This window comes from Talpa occidentalis, unplaced genomic scaffold, assembly GCF_014898055.3.
Source record: "Talpa occidentalis isolate TD23 unplaced genomic scaffold, MPIMG_talOcc4v2.1 talOcc4.7, whole genome shotgun sequence".
Taxonomy (NCBI): domain Eukaryota; kingdom Metazoa; phylum Chordata; class Mammalia; order Eulipotyphla; family Talpidae; genus Talpa; species Talpa occidentalis.
The window spans coordinates 130,044,620-130,051,866 of NW_023605083.1; positions in this window are offsets into that span (position 1 = coordinate 130,044,620).

The following is a 7,247-nucleotide window of genomic DNA, read 5'->3' on the forward strand; positions in this document are numbered from 1 at the left end:
AGGCCAGAATAACAAATTCTCAGCCCCTGAAGAACTGAGTCACACCTTGACTGCTCAGAGCCAGAGCACCATCGCCAGGTAATTTCAGCGATGGGGTTATTTCAGGTGACTCAGGAGGGGATGCTACGATTCCCATCTGCCCCCAAAGCAGTACAATCCAGGGGACCCAAAGCAGCACAATCCAGGATCTAGCAAAGATCCTAGTTACAATATCCACTTGAAAAGCCTTTTTGAACTTAGTAGGGGTCCCTTTTATTATCATTATTATAAAATGTTCTAGAAGAAAACACTGGCTTGATATTTTTCTCAGGCCCAAGTCTGAGCTTGAGTAAAGAGATCCAAAACCAGTGTCTTTTTTAATGTGCCAGGTTTATCATCTGAATTTGTCTTGGCAAGGTCTCTCTCTGTCTCTCTCTGTCTCTCTGTCTCTCTCTCTCTCTCTCTCACACACACACACACACACACACACACACACACACACACATATACTTACAAACACACACACACGCATCCAGACAACCATGGTTGCCTTCTCAAAAGGAAAGACCCCGTCCCTGAAATCTAGACTATTTGCAGCTGGGGACACAATATGGTAAAATAAAGACAGCACATCCCCCCTGCTCCCCACAAGCAGCCAAAGAAATCTTTGTCCAGCCAGGTGTTGGCTGTGTCCTCTTCACGACATCCTGTCTTGAATTATTCAAGCTCATTCATTATGTATCCCACATACACACAATTAAATCATTAACTTTCCTCTCCAGAGAGCAGCACAGCCCGCAGGGACAGAGGGACAGTGGTGTTCCTTCCCCGCCATCCCCCACCCGGCCCAGGGCCATCTGCCCGGTGGAGCAGACACCAAAGGGAATGGTTTGCAAAGAGCCCCTGGGTTGGGGGCCTCTCCGCTCAGACAGTCAGAACCCCAGAGGCCTGCCAAGTTTCTGGGCTGCAAAAGCAGCTCCCACGAAGGCTTCCAGGGAGAGGGTCTTGGGAAGGACTGAGTGACTCGAATTTCGTCTGGAGGTCTGCATAAAAACGACATTGGGTGAGTGTGCTCCCGGTCCCTGAGGCAGGAAGCGGCAAGTGATCTCCTGGTCACTGCCAAAGAGATGCTGGGGCAGGGTCAGCAAAGGTCCAGCTTTGTATCTTCTGAGGATCAACAGAATGATGACACCCAAAAGCAGGTGGCTTTTGCAGGAAGAACCCTGGCAAGATGGCTGCAGGCACAGCTGACAAATCAGTGGAAAATGGCACCCAGTGAGGTGCGTATTAGGGGTGGGAGGGGAGCAGAGAACGTGTTCCTTCCCTTTTGCTTGCCTCCTTGGCCTGCTTTCTACCACGGGACCCTAGAATTTTCTACTGAAGGGCCTGACAGCTCCACGAACCCACCCAAACAGCTCTTTCCCACTCTCCACCCTGTTGAGAATTAACCAGAAATTATTTGGTCTCAGTTCTTAAACACTTCATGATAAATCATGGGAGGATGGTCAAGGTGAAGAAATATTTCCGTATTACCTGCACAAATTGATGAATCAGCTATAATCAAACCAAGTATCAGGTCAAATCTCCCCCCACCTCAGGGATATGGGTGCAAACCTTCATGAACAAATAGAGCAAAGATCAGAGGCCTGTCCTGGGACTGGAAGGACATCAGTGCTGTGTGGAAAGAGGGGACTCACCAGCATGTGCAAACAGACCTTGGCATGTGGGGTGAAGAGCAGTGGAGGCCCTGCAGGCTTCAAGAGACACGGTCACCAAGCCCTTCAACAATGAGGATCACCCAGATTTAGGGTCTTCTCCAGAAATAACCTTATATCAGAGAAATCTACCTTCTAGCAGGCAAGTATCTAGAACAGCTGGTTTTGTTCCTTAAGTCACCCCATCCTTATCATAGGTAGACCCCTCTGACCTCAGGCCTCTATCCTTTCCTTAGCTCAAGATTAAAATCCCTCTGTCTGGCCTCATTACTCAAAACTTTACAGTCCTGTAAATTCTCCTGTGTATGTTATTAAATTCATCCTTTCTCCTATTATTCCAACTGATATTAATTTGTCCAACAAGCCCACGAAAAACCTAGAGAGGTAGGGGAGTTTTCCTCCTGTGCACCAACACCCTCTGGCAAATCGATCTGGATCTACTTTCTATGAAATGTTTGCTCGAGACAGACATGATAATGGTGACTGTCAGAATTAGGATGTTACCCTTAGCATTGGTCCAGGTCACTGAATCCTCTCAACTCTTCTTTCTCAATGGGGGTGGCTTGGCCTCACCACCCCAAGGCACATTTGTCCATGTCTAGAGACATTTCTTTCTTTTTTTTTGGAACCACCAATATAAGCTTTTATTACAAAAACTTTTAATATAATTCAATGTATTCTTAAGACTAAAATCAAAATTTTGCCACTTTATTTTTTGTTGTGTTTTTTAATTTATTTATATTTTCTTATATCATTCTTCATTCTTGTACAGTAATTAGTTTCTCCCCTCAGGTGTAGACTCCATAGTTCTCCCATCACCACATCATCCATGAACCATCACCACAGTCCCATGTGTTCTGCCCTCCTCTGTTTTGATGCCCCCCTCACCCTCCCTTACCCTATGCCTCAGATCTATGGTTGGCTTTGTAGTTTTGTCTTTTTCTTTTTTCTTTTTTAAAGATTCATTTATTTATACAAGCACTGGGTACAGTCAGAAGCACAGGAGAGTGAGAGAATTCACCAGAGCCAGAGCGGGGAGCAGAACAGGCAGACTGATGAAATATACTGCTGAGGGGAGCAGCGGGCGGCAGGAGACATCTGCACCGCATGTGGGACTCTCGCCCATGGCCAAGGATTGAACCAGCGCTGCAGAGGCTGCGGGCAGCCTCGCAACCCAGCGCTCAACCGCTGTGCCACCAGGGAGGCCCAGTTTTGTCTTTTTCTTGACCTTTTGTTCAGTTGATCTATATTCTGTATATAAGTGAAACTATCTGATATTTATTTCCTATTTATTTCAGTTAGTATAATCCTTTCCCACTCCATCCATGTTGCTGCAAAGAGAGTGAGTTTGTCTTTTTTGATCACTGAGTAATATTCCATTGTATAAATGGATAAATGTATAAACTTTTTGATCCATTCATCTATTTTGGGGCATTTGGGTTGTTTCCATGTCTTGGCTATTGTAAATACTGCTACAATAAACATAAGAATGCATTTTCCTTTCAAATTAGTGTTTTTATGTTCCTTTGGCTGGATTCCTAGGAGTGGAATTGCTGGACCCTATAGTAGAAGCATTTTTGTGTTCTCAGGACCCTCCACACAGCTTTCCATAGTGCTGGACCAGTTTGCATTCCCCACCAGCAGTGCAAGACAGTTCCTTTTTCTCTATATCCTCCCCAGCATCTGTTGTTTTGCCAGGAGACATTTCTACCAGCACTGAAAGAGTAGAGGGTGGAGATGATACTTGATATTCTACAATGCACAGAGAAGCTCCACAGCACAGAACATCAGTCCAAAACGTTGCTGGTGCTGAGGTTGAGAAACCCAAGTCAGTGTCTGGACAGGGGACTTTCCAGCAGTAATGCCCGGCTGTGTCGCCTGATATAAAAAGCTTCAGTTTTTGCCAGATGCACATACCTTCTAAACACAAAGCCATAGAGTTCTTTAAAAGATTTTAGCCAATTCACATCTCTTAAATGCTCTAAATGAACGTCCCTTCTAAACATCCCTTATACTGATTAACAAATTACTAATTTACTGACAGACTGGTAATTAACTAAAGTCTGACACTGAGCAGAGATTGGTGTGACAGACATGCTTATAATAGCCACATCTGGAATTTGGTTTTTCTGAGATATTTCCAGTGACAACTCATTGGCTGTGGGTCTCTGATTAAAATGACAATGGCATGTAGTATGTAAGTGGAGTTAACACACACACACACACACACACACACACACAACCTATATGGAAACATTTCATTGCAAACATTTCATAGTGATCCCTTGATGATTATGTGTTCAGAAAATTTAAGAGTCTTATTTATAGCTGCATCTGTAGGAAGAGACAAATTTAGGGTCACTGACTCTAAAAAGAGCCACTCAGTCATCAAGATAACCACCCCCCCAAATCTCTAAACTGCATACTCTAAAGAGGTCCAGCCATCTGTGCATACAAAGACATAGGAGACTTACTGTAAAAGAACTTTAATAGGATAGTGTGCAGAAGAGAGGAGAAAGGATAATTGCTTCCCAATAAAATACCCAAGGTTACCCATCCCCTTGTGGGTAAATGTCCAGCCAAATAGCATTGGCCTAAAGAGAGGCCACTGAGGTCTGAAAACTTGCCCCAAGTCTAAGTCACCTTCCAGTGGGGAATCACAGGAAAGGGGTGGAAATGTGCAGAAAGGGCCAGGCAAGTCTGGAAGGAAAAAAATTCAAAGGAGAAAAAATTCAAAATACAAGTCAAGATAAAGGCTGCCATTGTCAACCTTCCCATGGATATCTTTCACCCAAGTCTCCTCCAAGTTCCCCAAGCCCCTGGGGCAAGTCCAGAGCCAAGAAACCAGGGGACTCTCCTTCACGTGTTTCTCTACCTCCCTGCCTCCCTCCTGTGTCTCTGTGTCCCTCCATCCCCTCCCACACAGCTCCACCCCTCATTAGGTGGGATGGGGAACATGGAACCTCCCTTTTTTATGGAGATGCCTGTTACATAACTTTGGGTTGCCTTTTGTTTATACTCAAAGGATGTTCAAGTTTTCCATGAAAATTATGAGCACAGACCAATTGTTGGCTTCACTCCACTGATGAAATCTCCAACTAAAATAAAGTCTCTTTTTACACGACAATTTCAACAACTCTACCCTTCAAACTTATACAAAAAAATCTCCTAGACAGTGTATGTACCATCATTCTCCTTTTTCACTTTCTGTCTTCAGTATAAATGCCAGCAAAGGGTGGGTTCAGCAGAGAGAGGACACAATTTGCAGCTCTTGAAAATGTACAATTTCCTTATATCAACAAGTGCATGAAGATAAAGGAGAGAAAAGCATTTCAATTCTGTTCCCTGGAGGGAGGAATCCAGGGTCAGGAAGATGAAGGCTACATCCTCTAGTCCTTCTCAGGGTGAGCTGTCACTTGTCAGGTCCATGGTTGGAGACCTGAGCACTTGCAGGGCGGGGGGCTATATTATGCAAGGACCCTGAGACAGGTAAAGGTATTCTAGGGTTCTGCTGTCATTTGGCTTTATCAAAATGGGGGTGTTTATGAGTGTAAATGAATGTTTAAATGGACACTATTGCTAATTATGCTGGAACAAGATGAGAAACATATAATCCTGTTCTGAATCCACAACTCTTTAGAGGATGTGGGTGATACAAATTCATTGAAAATAAATGCAAACTGTCCAAACAAAGGGCAGAGGTTGAGTCAAGTGCTGATACACAGGACGAGCAGAGGACTGTGGAGGGAGTCCCAAGGGGAAAGAGGACAGGATCGTGGACAACTGAAAACACTGCTCAGATCCCACATTCGCCTTGGACTCAAAGGCATGAGAATGAGGCTGACAACATCATCCCGATGAATAAATGAGCATAATTCCATACCCTGGTCCTTTCCTTCCCTGTGTTCATTTAAAATCATTAGCTTCATTCTTTGTCTCTGATGACTCACCGTCACTAGAAAAATAAAAAAGGAATTGCTATTTGAGAAGAGAGAAAAGCCTTCAAGCCTTACAGGAGTTAAAATAAGTTGGGTTGCATCAAACCAGGACCTCGTAGAACTTGGGAGGGGCTGAGACACCAAATGTGTTGGCATCAAGTCAAGCATGGTGTCATACTAGGCAGATGGAAATTAATTTCCAGTGTTAGTACCTTGCCATGGTCTTAAATACTCAAGTCCTGGCTCTGCTAATTTATCAGTTGAATGACATTAAATAGGAAAATATATACTCCCTGAGGCCAGGGGTTGTGCATGTGTTATTGATGAAGGTATACCAAGGGCCTAGAACAGAGCCTGAGAGAACACAGACATGCAATAAGAAATTAATTCCCTGAACAATTGGACAAGTCCCCTCTGTGCTTTGCATTGATAGAAGGGATTGTTCTGAGGAAGAAATGGGTTAGTGGCTAAAAAAGCTCAGGGTACAGTGCTCTGAATATACACAAAATCAGTAAGGTCTCATCATGGTGCCTTGTATGAGAGAAGGAGAATTGTAAAAATTCATGACTTGTTCCCCAGTCGCACTCTGAATTCAGGATATAGCCTTCCACCGTCCCTGTCCCCCCACTTTTAATAAAAAGTGATAAACTCACAAATGTATCCAGATAAATAGTTTAACTGGAAAACAGAAGCTAGAGTGAGGAATTCTTAGATTTCAAGAACTCGCTAAAGACAAGAGAATTTATTTGCTAGACATTGATTGAATCAGATCATGAGTCTGGGGATTTGTCTCAGTGTCTAAGCTAAAAGGATGGTGACTAACTTTGAGGCCAAAGCGGAGGCTTGTTAGAACCTAAGTGGTTTAAAATATCATCTTGACCTCATAGTCTTGGCAAACTCATTTTCAAAGGGAAAATTTCAGCATACAGAGTATGAGTTTGGGACACCTGTGAGCTCTGTGTGGAGGCACTTAAAGTACTGGGGGTAGATTCCCTCTTTACATTCACATTCTGCTCAGGCAAAATCAAACATTTTGCTTTCACTTTTGCATGACGTATCATCCTACATACACCTCTCAACACATGTCCATTAGACATAAATGGTCCCAAATGTGGACCTTTCTGAAGTGATAACAGCAGAGCTATTAAAATAGTGACAGATCCTCAAAATACCTGCTACTCCAGCCCCTTTTTTCCCTCCCTCCCACTCTCCATTCTACCCTCTTGAGTAACTGAGCTCCTTTTATATCGCTAGAAGATTAAAACTGATGTATCTTGGCTTATTTACTTTGCTTATCAAATAAAGTGTAAACATGCTCATTAAAAAATACTAACTAGAAAAAGAGATTAGAGGAGCTAATCCTACTTTGTCACTCCCCTTTTCCAAAATAATGTTCATAGAGATCAAAATCTAACCCTAAAACCACTACAAGCAAGAAAAAAAGGTCCAGATATAGTGCTATCCAGTCAGTTATGGAAGGAAAAAACTGGGATACAAAATAGTGCAACCACCTCTCATCCATGCATTCATTCATCCATTTGTTCATCCAGCCAATGTTTATTGATTGAATACCTACTATAAACTGAACATTTACTAAGGTTGGGGAATGTAAAGC